We start from the raw sequence: 25568 nt of genomic DNA on the forward strand, positions 1-25568 counted from the left end.
CAATTAAATAAATATTTTTGCGCATATTGGATTGTCATTTGACAGCTCATTGTGTCATGTCAAAGACATTTTGAGGTTATCCTGACTTGTTCACTTTCAAATAATCAAATATTGGATTTTTTCACAATTTTGGTTAAGATGGTCTCATAAATACCAGATTAGCTCCGACATTGTATACTTGTTGAGTTTCGCAAAGGTAGTAATGCAACAATTCGCGATGTTTATCCAAGTTCGTAAATACGAGGGTGGTTGAAACATAGATTTCTGAATAACCGCATAAAAATTTAGTGCCATAAGGGGCTGCACTGGATGTTACACTGTTCCTATAGCCATGAGCTCTCCAAAAAGGCCAAGAAGCTATGGCAAACTTGCCACATGCGTCCCAAAACAAGTGTTACCGATGAGAACATCAGCGCTCGTTTTGGGAAACCGACGCAATACTGTCCAAGTATGGCTGAATAATTGGACATCAGTGTATTGAGCAAATAATTCATGATCGGCTCGGTTATCGCAAAATTTCAGCCATATGGGTGCTAAGAATTTTCAATTTTAAGCTGAAATCCACACGATGGGAAGTTTGCACGCGAAAATAGAAAAAACCGGGTGATTCTATTTAAAAAAAATAGAGAAATTTGATATTTATGTAGTTAAACTTTAAACACTTTTTATATACTCCCCGTATGAAATGAAACATTTTTCAACATAGATTCAATAACGACTGACATTGTTGACAGCAACCAAACAAAAAACATTTTCATTTCTTTAAGGTCGTCCTCGTAAAAAAATAATTTATAAGGGTCTGCAACAGTCAAATTTTTTAGAAAAAAGTTAATAACTCAAAAAGTTTGCATTTTTCGAAAAAAGTTTTTAGACAAAAATATACTAAGATTTTTCGTAGATTTCAAAAATGTATTAATACACAGGGTGTTCTATTCAAAATAATAAAATTATAGTCGACTTTCGGTTCTACCGGAAGTCGGTCATCTTTGAAAATATTTTAGTTAGATAGATCGTATCCGATAACCCAAACGTAGAAATTTTCATGATTGTACTATAAGTATTTTGCTATATACAGACAGTTTTAACTCGTCGTGGGACACCCTGCATACAATGAATTTCATTGGTATGCAAATAATTGTTAGAAAAAAGTATTCGTGATAAATGCATGCAAAAGAAATTCCTCGCGTGCATCTACAGTTGAATACCTCAGCAGTTCACCTCGCGTTCGTGTTATACCGACACTAGCATAATATGTAATCGACCCTTATGTTAGGGAAATGTTGGGTACATATATTTCGTTTACAGATTGTTTTTTATGTTGTAGAATGTTGATAAGAATCGCAAAAATTTACGTCTATTAAGTAGAAACACTGATTTGTACATTTCTGTTTATTATCATTTTCATTATATAGCCATCCTCAATCTCTACAACCCTCCGTACGATTTTTTTTCTTGTATAGCTCCAACGGACTTAAATCTTATTTTGACGTGAAAATCTCGGTAACCATTTTGACACACATAGATTACCCTGTCGCTCATCGTCTAGAACGTCTTTTCCGCCATTTTCAAATGCACAATAAACATTCATTTACCTCACACTGGTTTTTATTCTTCTTCTCCTCCCAGTGCCTGCTTCATTCTAATGAAGGTTGGCAATCATCCTTTGGAATTTCTCACGATCTTCAGTCATGCGTATTAGATTTACGTCATCACGTACATAGAACCAATCTCGAATGTTTTGAACCATGAAAATCTTTTTCTACCCAGGCCGCGCCTGCCTTCCCTTCCATGATCAGCTGTAACAAGGCATATTTTTGATTTCTAAAAATGTGACCAAAGTAGGAAGCTTGGTCATTCGTCGTTCGTTACCCGATCCGTCCATGGTATATTAAGGATCAACACTTCAAAAGCTTCCACTGGTTTCTCAATAAATTATAATTTGAAAAGTGTAATATCAAAAAAATTTAATGCCGAATGGAGTCAAACGCATTTCGGTATTCTATCATTCTTCTATATTCTTTGATCGTAGCATTTTCTAATTAGTAACTGCATTTAATTACCACACCTCGTAAGTCTTCTTGAAATATATTTTATCCTATCATATATATCCACATTTTGACTGTAAAATTTACCTCCAAACAATCTGCTCTAAGACAATAATCTATTAATTGAATGATCCAGCTAATAATTATCTAACCATTACTTCAGGCCTATTAGACCCTGTTTCAACCCTTTAAGCTCCTATCAACTTCGTTCGGAAAAGATATTTTAACACTGAATACAAAATGTACTCAAATTTTGTAATTTAGATGCATTTAAATCTCACTTTGGTATTCAAATCTACATGGTGTTCCGGGAATTGACGTGAATGGGTGGATGACGTGAAAATAATACTGTGATATAAAAAATATTTTCTCATACCGCCTCTCGTGATGATATGGATGATTACGTATGTCCATGTAGTGTGTTTGACGGAATAAATACCATCTGAAGGCCAGGAGCGGTTCATGCCCAAAGGTTAACAATCCGTAACTTTTATCATAGCAAAAATCAATTTTCCAATCGATTTTTCAACATTTCTTAACTCAAAAAAAATGTGGTTTAGGAGATATGTAGATTTTTAACCGTTCGCCATAAAGATACATTCTGAAGAAAAATATCATAAAGTGTAATTATTCATTGAATATTCTTAGAGGAGTCATTAAAACACAATCAAACATTTTTTCGAGAATTAATGAATATATAAGTTTTTTGCCAATATAATATTTATTTAATCATTAAACAATATTATTAAAGTATCAATTATCATACAGAAATAAAAAATATATTGCGGTCTAAGTATTACAGTGGAAAATTCTATATATTAGTCACAAAACGTATCATTTCCCACTGTAGCGTTTTTCAATCTGCTTTATATCCTTATGAAACCTTTAATTATGTACATCTGATACGGCTCCAATATTTTCAGGAAAGGAATCTAATGCGAGTCCAAAAAATTTATCTTAAGTGACATACTGCGTCCTAAAGCTTTATAAGCAGAAAGAAGTTCCCGAATGATTTATCGGTAGTTCTCAGCTTTTGTATTCCCAAGAAAATTATGACAAACTTCTACAAAAACCACGCAAGCTCTTTTTTCTGCTTTACTCAACTTCGAATTAAAAGCTTCGTCTTTCATTAGCTTACATATCTGCGGACCTACAAAAATTCCTTCCTCCAATTTTGCGTCACTGATTCGAGGAAATTTTGTTTTTAGATATTGAAAACCTGCACCATCTCTATTCATAGCTTTCACAAAGTTTTTCATGAGTCCCGAGTGACCGGGCACCCAAACGAGCTGGATCTTGCAACCATCATTCACCAGATTTTAAATGACTCTCTTACACTCCAGCACTAGCCTAGAGCATACCTTTTCAGCCCTTATATCTTGTACGGCAGCTTGGCTGTCTCAGCAGATTGAGATTATTGTGTGGCGTCGATTGTGTATCGGGCATCCGCATTCCATCACAGCGAATACCTCGGCTTGAAAGACTGTAGCGTGTTTCCCAATCGAAAATGATTCGCTTATTTGGGTGTGTCCCCTACAGAAACCTGCACCGGCCAAACCATTCCTCATAGAACCGTCTGTGTACCAAGTGGCTCCATTGTTCAATACATCGGACTTGGAGTCACCATTCCGATGGTCGGTGCTTCTAAGTCCTTACTATCAACGGTCGAAGGCGTTATTTGGTCGCTGTTCATCGAAATGATTGACCAATTGGTCGTCCGAACGAATAAAAGCAAGTTTAAATTAAAATCAACTATATATATATATATATATATATATATATATATATATATATATATATATATATATATATATATATATATCCCGCAATTTTACAGCTGCAACTGAGGGCTGCAACCATCCGGATATGTATGTGTCTAATGTATGGAAATCCGGATGGTTAGGTTAGGTTAGGTTAGGTGAACTGAATTCCCAGTTGTTGGAGTTGAATTGAATTTGTTTGTGGTGTACCGGTTGAGTTCTTTGGGTGTGGTTGAAACTCCAACCTGGCAGCTGTAAAATTGCGGGAAAAAATGAGAAAGGAAACGGGAACACAGATAGAAACAGGAATTTGTTCTATTCTATTCGTTCTGTTCCCCAAATAAACAGAAAATACGAGTTTATATGAAAGGTGTCATAAAAAATTTGCTTAAACAAAAGGAATCCTTAGAAATTTTTGTGAGCACAATAAAAAAAAAGCAAAGAAAAACTGCTACCAGCGAATATAAAGAATAAAATCACCACTAACTTACTAAAATTAACTTTGATTTGAAGTATAGAAAGGTAGATGAGGAATTCGAATCAAGTTCGATGTTTTATTGAATTTCTGGAAGTTGGAGGTCGATAACAAATTAATTTCCTCAAAAACTCGATAGTTAGAATAAATAAATCAGAAGTGACTACTGTGCCCAAAATACGTCAAAAAAAGAATATTCAAGATGTTTGAAGAAAAACGTAACAAGCCGAATGGCACGTTACAATGTATCTTTTCGAATGGTATTGAACTTGTTACGATTTTAATGGAAAATTGAGTAACAAATTTTCAAATTGAGCTTTATCACATTTATCAATCACCCTGTATAACACAGATTTTGTTTCGCTATCGACGTTTCTGTTTTATTTAACTTGAATTATTTTCAAAATACCCATGTCGTAAATCTGCTTGATCCACATTATCTAGTAATTCGAACAATAAAACATTGTTATGTATTATTTTAAACTAATGTTTATTTGGTTATACACTCACCACAGTGTATGGAGTAAAGATAAACATTATCCATCAGAAAACTACGATGAAATCAATACTACATTTCCGTGATAAATTTTGTCACGAATTAGCAAAAAATATTTGAAAATACACATATAAACATTGGTACAGTTTGTTTTAAATTAAATTAACTGATAGTGTAGACACATTTCACATTGTTGGGAGTATTTATATTTGTACAAATAGAGTCGAAAGCTAGCGCGAAAATGAGATGATTGAGTCAGTCGCAAAATACGATACAGTCGCTATTCAATGTCAGTTACACGTTCGTGTATAATCTTACCCTTATAGTGCTACTTGATACGGTTGTGATTAATTGTGTGGTTTATTCTACCATAAAGGTTTGTAAACTTTCTATAATCCATTCATTCGCTTTGTTAATTTTTCAATTATTTTATTGATAATAAAAATAAACAAGACAAAATTTATAGAACGTTTCATTATACATAATAAACTGGTTAAAAGCCGTCTGAATGTAGAAGGCTCACAATCTAAAAAATATCTTTATAATAATTTTTTCCAAATTCCTTTTATATAACAAGAATCACAATAAATAGGATGCAGATAAGGGTATATGATATAAACTTCTTTGGAACAAACACTAAAGCCATAAAAGCCCTGATAGTGCACAGAAACTTCACATTGAGGAATTGGGGTTGTAACCCAAAGATCCTACTCTGGTTGTACACTAGAACTAGTCTGAATACCACGAAGAACTATCTCTCGAAGGTACAAAGACATGCCCAACAGCTGCACTAGAAGTGATTCTAAATCTCCAACCTCTCCACATTGTATTGGAAAGCGTGGCGGAGAAAACATCACTTAGAATGTTCATAGACGGAATCGTCACAGAAAAACCATCCCTAAATAATACCCAAACTTGGGACATGACTTCTTCAAAGGATTGGAATTAACAGATCAGCTGTAAACACTGTGGCACCAGTGCGAAATCACATCGTTCGAAAATGCTTTCCGTGTATGCCTAGCTATTTACCCACTGGTCTACCGTGTAGCAAGTATAATATATGACTCCGATCCGATTAACTCGATCAGGATCAGTTTCCGAACACTAATGAACGTGATCCGGGTTAATTTCAAGATTCAAATCATGATCGAGTTGAACCGATCAGTTTCCGAAAAGTCATTAACACGACTAATATAATAAAAACGAGTTTGGCATCTAAAACTTTTCTTCCTAAGATTAAGTAGGAGATTAGGAGATGAAATATTTTCAAACATGACATTTAAAGTGGTGTAAAATCTGAGGGTTGTCTATTTTAAAAGGAAAACAGTGTAGAAACAGCTTTGTTTGGGGATATCAATAGAAAATATTATCTAGTTGATTCGACCTTGCCTTTTAAAAGCTTCGGAAAAGTTATCACTAGACTGATAATGTTTATTGCCTAATATTTGGTATACGATTATAACCAATTTACTAAAATTGATATTAGCACGTACCCTAAAATAATTTTGTTTGTTATTCAAATGTATCTTATCAATACAATCAATCAATGAAATAAATACTGGTAATTTAATATATTACTTGTTTATATTCGTCAGTATTGCATAATAAACGTACTAATAAAAATTTTGTCAGCATTTTTTGATGACACAAATACCAGGGTGGCTCAGTAATAATGTACTTGATGATTAAATGAAATTTTTGTCGGTACAATTATGAATATTAACGCGTTAACTAACCACGTAAATAATATAACAATACGTATTATTTGAAATACATTTATTTGTTGATTCAACAGTAACTTAACTTATTATTTGAACTCTTTTACATGAAACTCGTCACAAGTTGAAGAAAAACATCCACGCAAATGAAAATACTTTCGTAAAAATTTTTTAATTTAATTTCGTCATCTTTATCTTTTTCCGCGCTTAGCGAAAATCCATTTTCAAAAAGTTGACGAGATTATCGATATTACGAGGGTTACCTTTTAAATTTTTACAAAAAGTGAAACAGAAACGTTAGAAACAAAGCGAAATATTCTCTCTTAAGGTCTATACATTTTTGTATACGTTAAACCAATTCTGGAATCCTTTTTTTCTCCACTCTGAACCTGAATCTGAATGGTAAAAACACGGTTTTGAAAGTCTTCCACAGCCCCTTGAAGTGTCCGCGCATCTTTAGTTTGACAATAGAGAAAAAGAAAATATAATTATGCGATAAATCGGGTGAATACGGGCATTGTCATGATGAAGAATGATGCGCGTTTTTCCTTCTTTTTTCTTACTTCATCGAAGACCGTTGGCAGACAAATTTTTGTATACCATTTTCCTTAATTAGGCCAAGATAAATCGAAAATGAAGAATGAAACAAAATGTGTCATTTTTGATAATTTTCATCACTCTGTGATGAATATAACTTAACATACGATAAATACATGAATAATTTGATATTTTCCATAAAAAATTGTTAGGTTAGGTTAGGTTAAGTTAGGTTAGGTTGATATATACAAATATTGAATAAAAATAAATTTTTCCAACTTCAATTATCGATATCTCGAAAACGAAGCGAGATATCGACTTATTTTGGGTCGTTTTACAAAATGGCATAGTCAAATCCAGGCGCCACGGAAATCGTTCTTGTGCACTATTCGGCATTGACAGTTCTTTGATGCGCCAATGGAAAGGCTGCGACGTGTCCTTATACAGGATTAAACATTTCAGGATCATATTCTTCGGTCTTCGGTCGAATTTTTTCCACATTTCCATCAATTAACACCCTTTGGGTCAAATAATGCGGAATCTATCTATCTAACCTAACCTAACCTAACCTAACCTATCTGGAAAAAATATCTTTCTCACACCTAAATATCGATTGTATGATAGTCTGCGATATTCTTGGAGACACCTCAGTTTGTCAGTAAGTCACATACCGATCAACTTCAATCATGTTGCGCTCAGCATCGATATTTCTGAATGGCTACCGATTTTGGTTCACTTTCTCGAAATTCATCATTAACGGACACATAACCATAACCAGAATCCTGCAAACCAGTTGTAAATCGTCTTCTGTGCTTCCGTACCAAAAGTTGCACAAAGCTATTCTGTGCATTTTCTTTTTTTAAAACAAAATGAAAATCATGCAACGTAAGCCTTGACGGGTGATGTCCATTTTTGTACAAACTTTTTTGTTTTAAACATTCAATCAGTCAATTTTCAAATTTAAAGAGTCAATTTCAAATTCAATCAATTAAGATGTCAAAACTGTATTTTTCTATTGCCTACCCATAAAATACAACAACGTATTCCACTTTCCGGCTTAGTCGGAAAGTACGGACTAGGCCGGAAAACCTATACTTTCTCAAAAAAAAATGTGTCCAGAAAATATGTACTTTCCGGACGGTTGCCGAAAAAAATTCAGTTTCATATGGTGTTATTTTTTATAAATGCTATCTTATCTAATCTATCTTTACATTTCATATTATCATGTTTGATTAAACTTTACTTAAAATTCCATTTAATTTATTTGTTCAATTACATTCAATTTTTCTTCAAAATGTTGACATGAAGATATGTCAGTAGAAAAATGGCTCGCAATTACAAGGTCGTACCACTGACTAGTTTCGACGTTGTTGCATCTCTTTAGAATAGCGTTACGACCTCTTGTTCGGAGTCTCTGATCCGAACTGAAAACACAGTCAGACGTTTCCTGGCGACCTCTTCACTTCCAACTGCGAACCATTAGTCAAGTAGATATCTACCATAGACGGCGATATGGGAGAAAACAACTACTTTCCTGGCTAATGCACCGACGAATATTGAATTACAACTCCTCTGAAGAGCGTGGTATCAATGTCGATATTAATATCCCAATGGCTCGCAATTGCAAGGAGGGGTTGTAACTACTGACTAGTTTCGACGTTATTACGTCTCATCAGAGCAGTTTAACAACCCTCGTTCGGGTTTGAGACCCGAACTGAAGACAACGTCAAAGAGCGTCGCTATTTGGTACATACAGTGTAAGTAAATTTTTGAAAATGAAAAACTGATGAATGATGAAATGAGGAAAACTGAAGACACTATTTACACTCATAATCACTTGTAAGTGTTGGTGTAGTGGCAGTGTAAACAGTGTGGTCCAATAATTACCACAAACGGTTTCATAAATTCCATCTGAATCAAGGATTAGATGAAAATCGAAATAGATGAAAACATGTGAAAAATTGAACCCATCCCAGGACCAAAAGTACTAATTTCTTTCCATTACGACATTATTCTCATTTACTCAATTTGTTTTTTTGTTTCTATATATATTCTTTAATAACTGACATAAATTTTAGATTAGATTTTCTTTCAACATTTTACTAGTAAAATGTTTGTTCATGGAAAGTTTTGGAGGAAGAAAAGGGAGAACTAAGCTGTTACTCCCCACAGCGAAAATGATTTCCTTAGTATGTTTCCCTCTGAGAGCGAAGTGTATACTTGCCGAACTAGAGTTGGGAAATGCTTATACTTTGTTAAGAAGGAACCAAACCCAAATTCAAACGAAATCCATGAATATTTTGTTTTAGTAGTGAAATTTGAAATATTTTGAATGTTAAATAAAACTACCGACGTTAACTTTATTTAAATTTATATTTATTAGAGGAGAGGAGTCAATAGGTTTATTCTAACCTGTTAGTCGGGACCATATTTGGAGTGTCCAGCTGTGTACTATATACAACAGTTCATAAACCTTCCAGAATGGCTTTGGTGTGGGCAAAGGGTATGGTATAAATCTAACAATTGTGCATGAATTGAAGTATAATGAGTTCAACGTTCAATTCATTTTTGATTCAAGCAGTTTATCAAATAATTTCAACAATTTGCGTTGTACAAAATAATTTAGTAAATATAACCTAGAAGAAATTGACTTTGATGCTAATGTGATGCCACCCTTATTTAAAACATTTCGACGGACACTTTTTCATACACACCGATTAATCTCCTTACCTCTACCCGCCATAGTTTTCGAAAATCTAAGAGCCAAGTTTCGGGAATGCCTTCCGCGAGATGGCTGCACTTAGACGATGTTATTTTCGTACAATCTAGTGCTTGGGAATTTATTTCTCATAAATAACATCGTCCAAACATGAATCGTGATCGTTGCCATTTTGTGACGGATATTTTCATCTAATTGTGCCAGGGAAGTGGGTTAGTTAGCGTAAACATTCAATTTGACATAATCCCACAGGAAAAAGTCGATAGGTGTTAAATCGCGACTGCGTGGAGGCCAACTTATGTCACCTCTCCTAGAGATCAATTTACTAGGAAAAATTTTCAAGTTACAGAGATCAATTGCTTCATCCTTTTGGAACCATGTTGGTCAAAAACGTAAGGGCCAATGATTCCTTGCTCTGAAATAGCAGCCCATACGGTTATTTTAGGCAAATGTAGGGGTTTCTTATGTTCGTGTTTTGCGCCCCAGAAGCGGCAATTTTGCTTGTTGACGTGTTAATTAAGATGAAAATGAGCTTCATCTGAGTACAACATTGGAAAGCGCTTAATTATTTGGTTTACGTAGTTAATTAAATTTTGTGATTGTGTAACCCCAAATCTTAATGTAAAATGCGAAATACTGATGATCTATGCACTTTTAAAGCAACAGGCTCGTCACGAGCAGACCGAATAACACAGTCTACGTTTTCGTCCAGAGTTTGGTTTATCCAGTGTGGATTCGGGCTCTCTAAAGTTCTCGACACATTCTCCAATCACTCGAGTGCCTGGCGCATGATTTAAGTGAATTTTCCTAAGAAAAGCTCCATAGTAACTAAATGTAAAACAACCGGGCTACTGATTGACCTTCCGCGCCCTTCTGAATAACTGCGTTTACTCAGTTTATCAAAAAAAGTTGAAATTTATTTTGAGACACTTTCTACAATTTGAGTAGAAATTTATGGGTTTCCCTGTAACACAGTACAGTATAAACTTTATTATATTCGTTTGAATAATCAGTTACTCAATATATTTAACGGACGCATCTCTAAATTGGAATAACCGCAATTAATAATCCCCTAAAATAAATAAACAGGTCGTAAACGTATGTTATCAAAATGGTAATGAAACAGCACCGATCACAGACATCATCACCTAATATTTTGGATGTAAATGATCCGAAAAATCACTAAGAGTATCTCATAAAAGCCGATTTAATTTGTTGTCCTTGTTCCGTAGAGATCTGGCTTTATCGTTTCTGTTCATCATCGCAGTAGAAAACGGGGAGTTTTGTAAAATCGGTGTTGCCAACACCACCTTTATAAGCGAAGTTTAGAATGACATTTATTATTCAAAATCTCCATAGCACTTAACAGATAAAGAACATAAAAGTAAATGGGTTTTTTTAATAAGAAAAAAGTTTAGTCCTAAAATATTATCACCTGTCCATATAAAAAACGTAGTATCTTGAATGATTGAGTTGAGTTCAGAACGGTTTTATGTCTTTCAGTTAAATGGAACATGTTTGAAATATTTTTCCAATTCAATTTTAGTTTAAAAAAAAACTTCTGTTCAATGTAACTAGTAATTCACGTCCTATATTTTATGTTAAAGACTCTAGTAAAGACTATTCTTTTGTATGTCTGCTTTAAGCGTTTCCTAAACATATATAGATGCTTCACGCACGCCTTTTAGGCCTAAAAGCACTTTTTCCTATTTTTAACTTTCGCTTTCCAGTCCTGAATTCTCTTAGGTCTTCCATCACATCTGCGTACTATCCTTTCCTTGGTCTTCTTTTTTCCTCCTTGTTCTATGTTTTTTGTTGCTCTAAAATCTGGTATTCTCTTTATGTGACCCAGCCACTCTATTCTTTTGGATCTTATTATTTTGCTTAGTTCTCCTTCTCCAAATAGATTACTTATTTTATTATTTGTTCTCCTCAGCTATAAATCTCCCTCCTTTTTACCTCCTAGTATCCTTCTAAGTATTTTTCTTTCCCATATATCTAACTTCTCTTCCTCTACTTTGTTGAGAATCCAAGTTTCGCCTCCGTACCTCACTGTTGATCTTGTTGTCTTGTATAGATGTAGATTCACCTTCCTGGAGATTTTATGGGATCTTATTATCGCGTTCAGCGCTCCCCTCGTCATCCTAACATCCAGATTTTCTCCCTCATCCTTTATAACCACCTCAAGATATACTTAACTTTAAAACTTGTTCTAAGCCTTTTCTTCGTTCAGTTTTATTGACAAACAAAGTGAAAAGGTGACTTAAAATTTTATTCAATCTAGTCCAAAGTAATATGCTTGGTAATATGCACAACCCACCCCAAAATCTATTCATTAAATATCAAAATAATACACTAACAAATTTCTCTTTCATATTGTCAAGCGACGTTCGAAACGGTGTCATACAAACGGCTGATTTGTTTATTATTTTTTTATTGTTAATAATTTCCTCGGTGTTTATGATTATAGTTTAGTCCCAGTACTGTGATACAGACTTTTTCAACCAAGACATCTTTTAGTGATATTCGTATACGAATTATTTTCGTCCTCGCATATTCAAACTTGTAAGATTTAAAATGGATAAAACCAAGGAACTATCGGTTGAAACTCGTGCATTGATCACAAGTGTTCATAGCCTAGGTAGAAGTAGCCGTACCAAAGCCGCCGAATTAAAAATATCTCGAGGTACCGGAGGAGGCTCGGTGATGATTTGGGGATGTTTTGGAGGGCGACCTAGTATAAAAATTGTAGGGATTTTGAAGAAAGAAGGTACAAAAACATTAAAGAAAAACATAGTATGTTCTGGCCAGCGCCTGATTGGCAGAAAATTCATTTTCCAGCATAAAAACGATCCCAAGCATTCCTCGAAGCTGTACAAAGAGTATTTGAAAGAATTGGAAAGGAAGAATGTACTGAAATCTCGAAACTGGATCTCATGCTTCTCATAGACACTCCTCGCGTTTCTCTGAGCTCTTCTGGAATTGAACACCAGCGAGGTTCCGATATCTCAACAATGTACTGACAATGAATCCCGCATATCACTCGGATGTGAACCTTTTTCTTCCGGAACCGCGTCTTCGATGAAAGTTACCAGTCTCTTGGTAACGACGGCAAACAGCAGACTGATTCATGTTCAGCGCACTGGCCAACGACGATCCTTGTGCTGGAAGTCCTCCTTTAGCACGAAATATCCCTTGGGATATAGAAGAAAGTGGCAAGGGAGAGAAAATGTGAGAAAAGTGAAGGTTCCAAACCATCTCATAAAAGCTGCTTTCATAGACAACGTAGAACAGACTGAAACATTTTATTCTCAAACGTTAACGAAGAGTAGTGAATAATCAGAGGACGATTTATATTATTTAGAGACTCAGTTTACCTTTAGTCTCTAAAGACGATAACTTGCTTATCGAAACGCGCGTTAAACAGTGTAGTGAGTGAGTGTTGGTGTAGTGTATTCAATATGAATATCACCAACGGTTCGAGTAATTCCAACTTAACGATTTATATTGATAAATTTACCAATTTTCCAATGCACGCGGATTTTAGTATACAGTCATCATATGAGTTTATCTTACTTAGTAATGAAAATAATAAGAAATATAAAGTTTAATAGTTGAACCGATTGATTACTTGAAAACGGAAATCAACAATCACGATTTGACAACGTCGCTTTAGATAACCCGTAGAACCCGGATATTTGATTGTTTTAATTAAAGCTATGCTAACTGACCATGTACAAGTGATTTTAGGGACAATAAATCACGGCCTGGTTATCGTAAAGGATGCACACATGTGAAATTAAAATCATTCGGAATTGAACACTATCTTTTAGGTTAACAGTTACACAATATGAATTTTTTTGTATTTTTGGCATTAATAAAAGTTATTTTCGTTTTTCCCTAACTTGCAATTCCCTTCTTTATTTAGTTAGCTTCTGGCGATGATTACTGCTTTTTTTATCGAGGGGTGAGATTGACAGGAGGTCTCTAGGGGCATATAAAACACTGACCCTTACATGGGACTATATCCGTAGCAGGGTTGGTTATACATGAAAATTTTGTTGAAAGAGCGTAAATTTGGTGGGTTTGAAAATATGAATACTGAAAATATTGAATATTTTGCAGGAACAAATAATGAATTTATTAAAAGAAATTAGAAAAGGGATTCGATAAAGGGTTATTGGAAGTATGCCCATTTTAATCAATGCATTTAAGGCAACGTTTCTCAAGAAGTTTTTCAAATTCTTCAATTGCAATTCGAAGATCTCCATTCTCCAAAATGAACATTAAAGTACCCCCGAATACTAAACATGTGTTACCCCTCGTTAACACTATTGTAAACAAGCATAAAAAGAGTGGGTACCGATCATATTATATAGTTGGACTGTAAGAACAAGAAACATTCAAGCGTCAAATTCCCACTATTAATACGATGAAACCATCGCTGTATCGTTCGCTCATTAATTGTGTCTTTCCCTTTAATTTCGTATATTTTTCTTGCTGCCGCGGCTGTTTTCCAATAAAGTCTTAACAATAGAAGAATCTTTTGAAGCTTGCAGTCCAATTTTTCACGGTCACATACGAAGGACATTTATCGCCAAGGGTATTAAGCATATCTTTGTAAATCTGCTCACCTCTTAACCCTTTTAAATACAGGTACTTGATAATGGCTCGATGCTCCAATTTTTCGATTTTCACAATTTCGGTAGACATCTTTTTTCTTTTAATTTATTGCGTAACTCTGGTTTACTTTTTGACGTCAAACTTTCCTCTGACACTTCTAATAATTTATTGTTCGTAGCTATGGTAACGCAATATTTTGTTTATGCATGGAACTGCTCTAGGCTAACTAGATATCAATACATCCTCTACAGTACGTCAGCATTGCAAATTTGTCTTTCTGAAATTGAAACTGGAATTAATCCGGTTACGTAATATTAACTAAAAAGACATAAATAAAATAATAATTAAAAAAAAACAAAAAACCCGCCTACAAAAGCTACAATTAAAAATCAACTGAAAAGACTGAAACAAGATGAAAATTCAATGATAAGGTATTTTAAAAAAATAATGATTAGGTACTTAAAACCAGAAACATAAATTGAAACAGTACCAAACCAATGTACCTGCATATTGTACACTTAGAAATATCAGCTCGGAGGCATGAAATTGAATGCTATGATAAATTATTATTTCTTTGTGCTTGCCTCCAAATGTAATTCTGTTTATAATGTTGCAAAAAAAGGAAAAAACTACCGTGCTGATATTTCTAAGTGTACAATATGCAGGTACATTGGTTTGGTACTGTTTCAATTTATGTTTCTAGTTTTAAGTACCTAATCATTATTTTTTTAAAATACCTTATCATTGAATTTTCATCTTGTTTCAGTCTTTTCAGTTGATTTTTAATTGTAGCTTTTGTAGGCGGGTTTTTTGTTTTTTTTTTAATTATTATTTTTATTCTTCTGTTGTATGCGGAACATTATTCCGCTAAAAAATCGTGGAATCTCTTCTTTAATCTCGAGTTTTGCAATCAATGACCTTATCATACAAGGTTGTAAACGATCCATCAGCATTTATGCTCTATTTTGGCAGCATATCTGGTTTTATAAGGGGATTCCTTATAAAATTTGAAGTTTACATTGTACAAACAACATGTGGTTGGGATAGAAGGACTCATTTGCACATTTTAATCGCTTATACGATTTGTAAATAATTACTGTGACGGATTTTAACATTTCGTTAGCTTCTTTGACACTTTTTTTTGTTAATGCGTTGTTCGAGATCCATGTTTCACAACAGACATTGAACTATTATATAACGGCCAAACAGATTGACAAACTCGAACGGGTGAAAACTTAATTTTCACACCTAGAATTTCATTCGATAAATTATTAAATTATCATTAAATTTGATGTGAAGTTGTTAAAGTGTGAGTAAATAACTTGAAATTTTAATGAGTTTCCACTAATTACCCAATTAAAACGTATTTATTGTGTGTATCGGTTAAAAACGTACTAGAAATTGAAGAACTTAGGGTGGTATGAAGTTTTGTGCCAATTTTCAGGTCTACTGGCACCAGTTCAACGAACAAATCAAATTTCTAATGATGTTACACTGTTAAAATCCTAGACCACTACGGTAATATGATATTAAAAACAATTATTCTGTAATGACAACACGTGTAATTAACTAAATTGTGACGCGACCTAGAATACAATAAAATATATTTTTATTAATTAACATACAAAAAAACAAACATTTAATACATATAAAAGAAACAAAGTCCAAACTACACGACTACATTATTATTAGAAATTAGCAAGAAATTATATCTAATTAAGTTTCAAGTTTTCGATTGTTATGTATGACGTGAATAAAAATTTTTTATTGAACAATAAATTTTTTTAATTAAAAATAATTCAAGGCTGAAAAAAAACTTTATCATTCAGATAAATAACTTGAGAGTAGAAGACACAGTGGAAGAAACAACTTTTAGAAAAGTAAAGCAGCGGAAAAAATATATGGAACGACAAGAATAGTCAGTACGCATCACAAGAGATCTAATGGGTGTTCGCAAACCATAAAAGATGCAATTAAAAGGAAAAACAAAAATGGAGGAAGTACCTAATAACTAAAGCATGGACAGATGTTAGAAGATTAGTTGAAGAACAATTTTGAAACAAGATGACTAATACTTACGAGGAAAATCAAGAACTATCCTTTGGAGCCTTCAAAAACAAATAGTAAAACAAATAACCATACCAAGAACTCACTCATCAACATAATAGATACAAAAGGAGATATAATAACAAACAAAGATATCATCATCATCAGAAACCCAAACAAGGGAAGAGGAAATACGAGGGCCGTTTTTTCAAGGTTTTAGATAAAAGACAAGGGCACGCAAAAGATTCTGGAGGGATCACGTAGAAAGAATACCAGAAGACAGATGGGCTAAAACTCAGAGACCGAACACACGCAGACCTGTAGGCAGACCATGAAAGAGGTGCTACGAGACCTGGAGTTCAACTTCAAAGGAAGAGGGCCAAACTTACTGGATTGAACAGGACCTGGTCCTATTGAAAGAGGAAGAAGAAGATGAAGAATAAGTTCATATAAAACAATTATTTTATTACCAAAAGATTGGTACACTTACGATTACTTTTCGACGTAATCAACGAAGAAATTGAGACACTTTTCATATCTGTGGACAAGCTTTTTATTACGCTCTTCAGGAATGTTAACGCCAATGAATTCAAGTAGAATACAAAACAGACCTTGAAACTTCTGGAAATTCCGTAGACAAAGCAGTAATAGTGAATCTAAGGTTTTCTTCAACCAATCTATCAACACATCTTTAAACTTTCTATACCATTCACGCACAACACCATCACTCATGAAGTTTTCCACATACCCACGACTCATTCTCCGATTTATTCCTGCAGCACTATGGCATTCAGCCCATAGAAAACGAATCATACTTGGCGGGAGTATCAATAATGGCGGACATGTTTATTTGCCCGTTTTCTGCTGTTCGCGAATCGTCTGCACGTCTGCCCTCGTGAGTTGAAAAGAAATACAACAGGCAATGCAGAAACTGAAACTAGGAAAGACAGAAGGAATAGAACAAATAACCTCCGACATGATAAAAGTGTTATTTTTTAAGCTCATTTAAACATTGTTCAATGTAACTAAATTTCTTTATCATTTGTTGTTCAACAAGTCAAGCTCGAGGTAGCATGTACTCAAAAAAATGTTGCTGATCGAAAGAATCGGCCGATTTTTAGTTTCCATTATGTTGCTTATTATTTAGGCTCATTTGAACATTGTTCAATGTAGCAACTAAATCTTCTCTCCATTTTTCGTGTAACAATTCGAGTTGAAGCTAGCATGTGTTAAGAAAATGACTGCTAGTATAAAAAATTCGTCCGGTCTTTTTTCCTAATTTTCGGTAGAACTTACTTGCAGCAACAAATTTTGGTTCGCTAGTTTACTGGATATTTATTAATTTATCGAAATTTTATGCTAACTTCATATGAATTTAGCATTAATTGCGATTTTTCGCTTAACGGCTTAAGCAACAAAATCGCGGTTTCAGCAACTAACTAGCAACAATTTTGCTAATTTGACACTGCTACCTTGATAGAGCTGAGATAGTTCACAATCTCTTGATTAGTGACGAGGCATATTTTCATTTCTCGAGATTTGTGAACAAATTAAAATCAGGCACTGGAGTGATCAAAGCCTTCTCCAACAATATCATCAACAACTTCTTAACTTAGCCAAGGTAACAGTTTGGTGATCCATCTCCTCATTGGGAATTACATACCCATTATCGTGAACGCAGAGTGGTTTTCAGAAATGTTAAAGTCATTTTTCATTCTTCAACTTCGTCAACACGCAGTGAATTTTTTTCCCGAATCGTGTGATATTTCGAAACGGAATCTTGATCTCCCCGTTCACTCGACCGCACATCATTTGATTTGTGGGGATTCCTGAAAAGTGAAGTGAATATTTAAAAAGGAAGAATCCGATTGGAAACCATGAGAAGTCCTCATGACGTGATGGACAATTTCAGAAAGTTATTGTTAAACGTTGATTAATTACACGTCTAAGCTTTTTGATATTTCGAAAAATGCATCCGCTTATTTTTCACAGCCATTTCACTGCCGCTGTCCCTCTATATTCTCTGTAGATTCTTACATTGTTTATTGCAAATTACTTATAATAAAACAATATTTGTTTAACGAACCATTATTCGAATGTCGTAATTCTAGTAAATTCCATTTAATCACTTTAAATACCGACAACACGGAAAAGGGGATTTTTGAATACAAATTTTTCTTAAGGTAAATAATCGACCTTATTTGAACAATTTCAAGGTGATTTAATATAAATGTGTGTAGACCTTGATATAAAGAGAAAGAAAGAAGCAATTGATTCATTTTTTATGATGCATTTTTACCAAATTATTACTAGTACGGAATGAAAAAGAATGTTGGATAACAGTACTTTCTTTAGACAAATATGGACACCGATAATTACGAACTACATGATAAGATACATTTCGTAAACAAGGATAATAATTAGTAGAATACGTGTTTGAGGTTTCTATCAAGGTTTTCGGTATTCTTTTAGTAACAGCAACGGTTTTTATTACGGGGGCTGTAACAAAATTACCTATCTCAATATTAATAATTGAGTAGTATAAGAGGATGCTCCCAGAAGTACCGGCCTGACCTAGAGATGGCGGTAAACAATATATACAGCATATAGTTAAAGTTGTTTGGTATTTGTTTGGCAGCCATCAATAATGATAAGGTTTTCAGTGAATTTGTAAACATGGAAAAAATTGGTCATCGTTATGTGATACAATACTTTTATTTGGAAGGTCTTAACCCAACCAATATAAATTCTGAACTACATTCTACTCTGCTCCTTCGTTATCAACAGTAAAATATTGGGTAGCAGAGTTTAAACGACCTGCGAAGACCGGCATCGCGGTGGTCGACCAAATGAGGTGACGGCTCCAGAAATTTGAAGAAAATCCACGAAGCGATAGTGGATGATCGTCGACTGAAACGTGCAGTACCTCACATTTCAACTGAAAATTTGGACATGTGGAAACTGTACGTAAGATGGATGCCGCGTTTGCTCACAATGGAACAAAAACAGCGTCGTGAAGATGTTTCCATTGAGTATTTCACAGAAATTTTTGCGCCGTTTTATAATCATGGATAAAATTTGGGTTCATTACTTCACACCCAAAACAAAACGATGGACTGAAAAGGGAGAACCGGCTCCAAAACCGTTCCATCTGCAGGCAAGGTTATGGTGTCGATTTTTTGCGATAATTTTCATTGAAAAAGAAAAAAACTATCAACTGCGAGTATTATGCAAACTTATTACAACGTTTGAGCGAAGAAATCAAGCAAAAACGGCCGCATTTGAAGAAAGAAAGTGTTGTTTCATAATGCACAAGCTTCCACATCCGTTATTGCTATGGCCAAAATTTTTGCGTTTTCTCTGTTTAGTCGGGTACTTCTGGGACCACCCTCGTAATAGAGGGCATTTCATAAACTTGATTTTCCGAAGCCATTGCCGTTCGTGGGTGACATTTGCCGTTTGACCCTATTCATAAACTTGACGTTGCTGCCGTTAAACTGAAAATTTATTCTTTTTAACGTTCGTACTGATTTTTGACTACGATATTTTTGAGTTTTTGTTTGTAATCCGGTATTTATGGACGATATTATGGAAAATAACGAAAAGGACAATAATAAACAAAAAAAAACAGAAAGAGAAATAACCTCAACTTGATGCTTTAACGTCATACGTCAAAATCACGTGACAAACGGATGTTTGTTTGCTCTTAAAGTTGTTACGAATGGCCGACGGGAAAATATAAAATGCATTTATGTTGAAAGTCACCAACGGCAGACCGATCGGTAAACGGCAATCATGAATGGTCTTATGCATTTCAATGCAAACGGCAACGGCAAACGGAAAGTCGATTTTATGAATCGGCCTTAGTTCTATTGAATAAGCGAAGATTGCGTACAGCCCACTAGGTTGATGTTTGACGAGCGTAATACAAAGCCTGACCCTTGAGGCATCGTAATGTGGAATCAAAACAATTATATCATATAATACAACACTGCAAACCGACACTGTCAAAAGTCAAAACTAAATATCAAATTCATTTTTTTATTCTAGGTGCAAATATTTTTCTACTGGATTAGTTGAAATACGTCTATTTTCGTTCACGAGAGAGTAATAAAATCTAATTTCTAATGCAAAACAGAATAATCTAAATATTACCCGAAATTTATATAAATGTACCTGAGCTAATACAAGTTTTCAGGCTTTTATTGGTTTTTTATAACTATAAAAGGTACAGTACAATAGAAAGAGGTTTGGACTGGTCAAAAGCCTTGTGTAATAAAGATTACATAGCCGTATCATATGATCTACAAGTACCTATTTACCTAACCAATAAAAGACTTTTGTTTTATTTCAATTCAATGATAGATCTTCTTCTTCAGAACTGTAAAATAGTAATAGATAATGAAAATTATCACTCGAGACTTTGAGAAAAATTGTCCACAACCAAATGGTTTAAAAAAGATTTCCAGAAATGACTAAATTCAAACAATATCAAATTTTATCGCGGTTCTGTGGAGAAAGAACTTTTCTACCCTATTCGTCTATTAGAACTTCGGTAATCTCACCAAACAACGCAGCTTATCGCAGACTGTCTAGCAGGAATATTTGAAAGAAATTGTGTACTTACGCCTTCCGAAAGCTTCCGTCAATAGAAATGCATTTATGTTTACGATTCGATGTTTTCATTGGTAAACAGTAGAGATGATGAGTCCAAGTGGACTGACGTTTTGTTAGATGTTTACGGGGAGTAAACATTTTTCATTTCTTAATTTGGTATGAGTGCCGTGCTTATTTATGAAATATTGATTGTTCCTCGCATAACTGTCTTCTGCAATTGATTTCGGAAGAACATAAAAATATGGATAATACTTTTTTTCATCAACAGTCGCTTGACACAAAAACCACATGATAAACGGCTTACGGACTAGTTGACAACTAGTGAAAACTGTTGAGTATCACCCCTAGTTTAGTTGTAAACTTTTCAAACCTTCCTGGTTAGTAAGGACTTTGGGAAGTTCAGTGTTTTCCCAGGTGTGTAACCTTCATTTAATGTACCCTTGAGTTTCGGTTTGTTTAATATCATTTTCTGTTTTAGTTATTTTCCTTTTTGTGGAAAATACAAAATGAAATTCTCTTGAATGTATCACTGACTTTCTAATTATAACTTTGAATCTGAATATGGATAACTCTGTTATGAACATGTTGAGTGTTGATACGACAAAGTTGTTTCTATAAAGAAGTTTCAACGAAATAGTTCTGTTCAGTTTTTGGATCCAATTAGCAAACTGCCTAGTCCGATGAAAAGTTTATTTATTACGATTATAGACCTGGCAATAAGAATTTTTATGGATATATGTTTATTTTCTCAAGTCAACACGAATTTTTTGATACCTAAGTTCTTATAGGCAATTTGTAAACGTATACTGAAAAGCTTCAATGCCTAAAAATTATTTTTTTTTTTAATTCATTCTGGTTCTTGAGACTATCCGTAAAATAGAAGGCAAAAAAAAACTTAAAACGTTAAATCGAGAACTAAATAGTGATAAGAACAATAGTTTATAAATTTTATTTAATAAAAAACACACAAATTATAATAGATTATTATTATTTCAATATACAGAGTGAGTTTTATGTATAGAACGTCTCAATTACCTCGGAGACGGCTTGTACGATTTTTATATTATGATGGTATTAACATTTTTGTCGGATCTTTCCTTTTTCCGGAAAAATAATGAACTCTGTTGTTTCAAATGAATCTCCCCGTATATTTTTCGCTTTTCGAAATCTTTAAGATATACTTATTATGCCATGTCATAATTTCGAAGTTATAATTACATTTGCGATATCTCCGCCGAAAACTAATACATTTAGGCGGTTATGACTGATACAATAACAAATTTTATGTTTCAATAAATTATTATTGTTAAATTTTTTTGAAAGTCACAATAGATCATTTATCTGAAAAAGAACGAATTGATATTAGGCGTAGAAGACAACAAGAAACGTGTAATATCTTTAATAATTTATATCCCAACCGAAATCCCATAACAAGATCTACGGTCAGTAAATTAGTAAAAAAATTAACTAAACTGGTTCAGTAAAAGATTTATCCAAATCAGGGCTCAGGAAGACTGCATCGACTGAAAACAAATCTTTAGATGTTTGTCTCCTGTTAGAAGACGATTCACACTTGAGTACTAGAAAATTTCACGTGATAATAAATTCCATTTATACAAATAACGTTGATTCAAGAGTTTTTTTGCCTTCTATTTTACGGTTAGTCTCAAGAACCAGAATGAATTAAAAAGAAATAATTTATAGGCATTGGAGCTTTTCATTATACGTTTCCAAATTGCCTATAAGAACTTAGGTATCAAAATTCGTGTTGACTTGAGTAATCGGTACAGTGACATCCATCGGAATCTTCAAATTTAGTTTGTTAATCAAACCACGTCCAACGTTAACAATACGGCCACTTCTTTATATAAAAGTTGAGGCTCCCAGACATCACGAACTTGACCAGAAGATTTAAGAGGGGCAAATTGTAAAGAATAGCTTGTGAGCCCACAACTGTACAAGGTAACTAAACAAGTAAATAAACATTTAAAACAATAATAATCTAAAATGGATATAAACAGCAAATTAATTTTATTAAAAATAAAAAAAAATGTTTATTTTTGTAAAACTACAGAGGATGTCTCATAAGTAATGTCGATTTTCATTCCTTTCCCTCAATTTCCACATCTCGTAACCCAAACTCTACGATAAGTACAATTGCTTTGCATTCTTTTAATCATTTTGTTTATTGACGACGCAGAACGTTTTTATAATAAATAGTATGAATTGCGGATAGATATAACATTCGTTTATTCTCAAGACATTATTAGAAACAAAAGATTAAAGCAGCCTTGGTAGTAAGAAAAATATGTGAAACTCAAGAAGAAGACATAGTAAACAATCTAAAGGCACAGCGTTGGTTTAATCCTGGACTATTGAGACTACTACCTAGTACCATACGGTTGCCAACCTGAAATTTAAAAAACCAGGATTTGAAGCTAGAAAAACCAGGACAATTCAGTTTAAAAACAGGACGCATTAATAGAGTTGCTTTAGTTAAATAAATATTTTGTGAAAACAGGTGAAATAAAATTCAAGTAATTAAAATAATAACACTTTTTAATAAAAATATTTGAATAAAATTATACAACTTTGAAAAATATTTATTAAAATATAAAATAAAATATATTTTTGAAACTTGGTAAGTTATAGATTTACTTACTTATATTAGATATTAGATACTATAACTATAGTTACAACTAGTAATCTGACTGGATAGCTAGCTCTAATGCAAGATTTGAGAAGAGGCGCACAAAATTTTAAAATTTGAAAACTCAGGACGCTGCTTGAAAACGATTCAGTGTAGTGTCCAGGGACACTACAAAAACTAGGACATGTCCTGGGAAAACAGGACGGTTGACAACCCTATAGTACCAGCACTCGATATAAGATATATAAAAGTTGTTGGATAGTGTCACAATCAAAAAGTCAATTTAAGGTGTGTAAAGAGCTCCTTCTCTACCAAAAGTTAATGAACAATAGATTTATTAAGACAACCTTGAGATAGACAATCCGTGGTTAGATCAAGGACAATTAAAAATATTCGAGTCGATTCGAGCGGAAAGTCTTGTCGTGTCTTTTGGAATTATTAAGATTTAGTGTACTTCGAACATATTTCAGATGATCGAACTATGAATATTGAGGTATATAAGGACGAGCTGATGCGAATATGTGAGGTTTCATCGGAGAAATATCCATACTGATTACAAATTATCAGATACAGCTTTATAAGAATCTCTGAACATAAGGGACTTAAGGGTAATTGAATTGCCGTCGAGCAAGCAAACTTGAGGCTGTTTAATCGCTGCAGTTGTTTGATTGACAGAATCTGTCAACCCTATTAGTTGTAGTTGTGGTTGCCAGTTTTTAGATCTCTTTCAGTCTCCCGGACGTCATACGAACTATCTGACTGGCGGTAGGGTTGCGTTCATCAGTGCACATCCTACCTTTACAGGTAAAATATCAATTTTTCAAATAATTTCAAGAAGTTATCAATATCGAGGTATATAATGGAGAACTGATGCGAATCTGTGAGGTGTCGTTGAAGTAATATTCATACTGACGCGCGTTTCGATAACTAACTTATCGTCTTCAGAGACTGGAGTGTATTCAGTATGAATATGGCCAAAGGTACCAGAAATTCCAACTGTTTGAAATGTCCACGTTGAGTTAACTCAGACAAAGCAATGCTAAAGCAGAAATCTTTGCATCTAAACCCAAAGAATGCTTTTACCAAGGTCTCAAATAACTTGTTAAACGTGGAGTAAAGACCATAGAATACTTCGAATTTGAAAGCTTTCTTGTTGTATGATTATTTAGTAAACAAAGTGAATATTGGAAACTGACATTATTCATGATATATACGAGGATGTATTCATATCTAGTTAGGCTAGATCAATTCCATGCATAAACAAAATATTGCGTTACCATAGCTACGAACAATAAATTATTAGAAGTGTCAGAGGAAAGTTTGACGTCAAAAAGTAAACCAGAGTTACGCAATAAATTAAAAGAAAAAAGATGTCTACCGAAATTGTGAAAATCGAAAAATTGGAGTATCGAGCCATCATCAAGTACCTGTATTTAAAAGGGTTAAGAGGTAAGCAGATTTACAAAGATATGCTTAATACCCTTGGCGATAAATGTCCTTCGTATGTGACCGTGAAAAATTGGACTGCAAGTTTCAAAAGAGGTAAATTTTCCATTGAAGATAATGGATGATCGGGAAGGCCAGTCCTCGAAAATATCGATGCAGTTCATGGTATGATTTTATCAGATCGTCGAATTGGGCTAAAACGGATCTGATCTGAAGCACTGAATATTTCAAACGAACGCGTTCACGTCGATTTGAACATGAGAAAAATTTCTACAAAATGGATCCCCAAATGTTTGAATGTTGACCAGAAGCGTTCGATCTGTGCTCGATTTGAAAACGATGTAGACTTCTTAAACCGAATTGTTACTAGGGATGAGACTTGGGTACATTTCTACGATCCAGAACAAAACAAAGCAACAATCGATGGAATTGCGAC

General features: G+C 33.9%; 1 protein-coding gene across 5 annotated transcripts in view; it reads left to right on the forward strand.

Annotated features, from left to right (window-relative positions):
* The window catches only part of LOC130451508 (furin-like protease 1), a 105009-nt gene that overhangs the window by 21954 nt on the left and 57487 nt on the right, over nt 1-25568 (forward strand). The gene's annotated exons all lie outside the window — the stretch shown is intronic.

This window comes from Diorhabda sublineata, chromosome X (assembly GCF_026230105.1).
Source record: "Diorhabda sublineata isolate icDioSubl1.1 chromosome X, icDioSubl1.1, whole genome shotgun sequence".
In the NCBI taxonomy this organism is placed as follows: Eukaryota; Metazoa; Arthropoda; class Insecta; order Coleoptera; family Chrysomelidae; genus Diorhabda; species Diorhabda sublineata.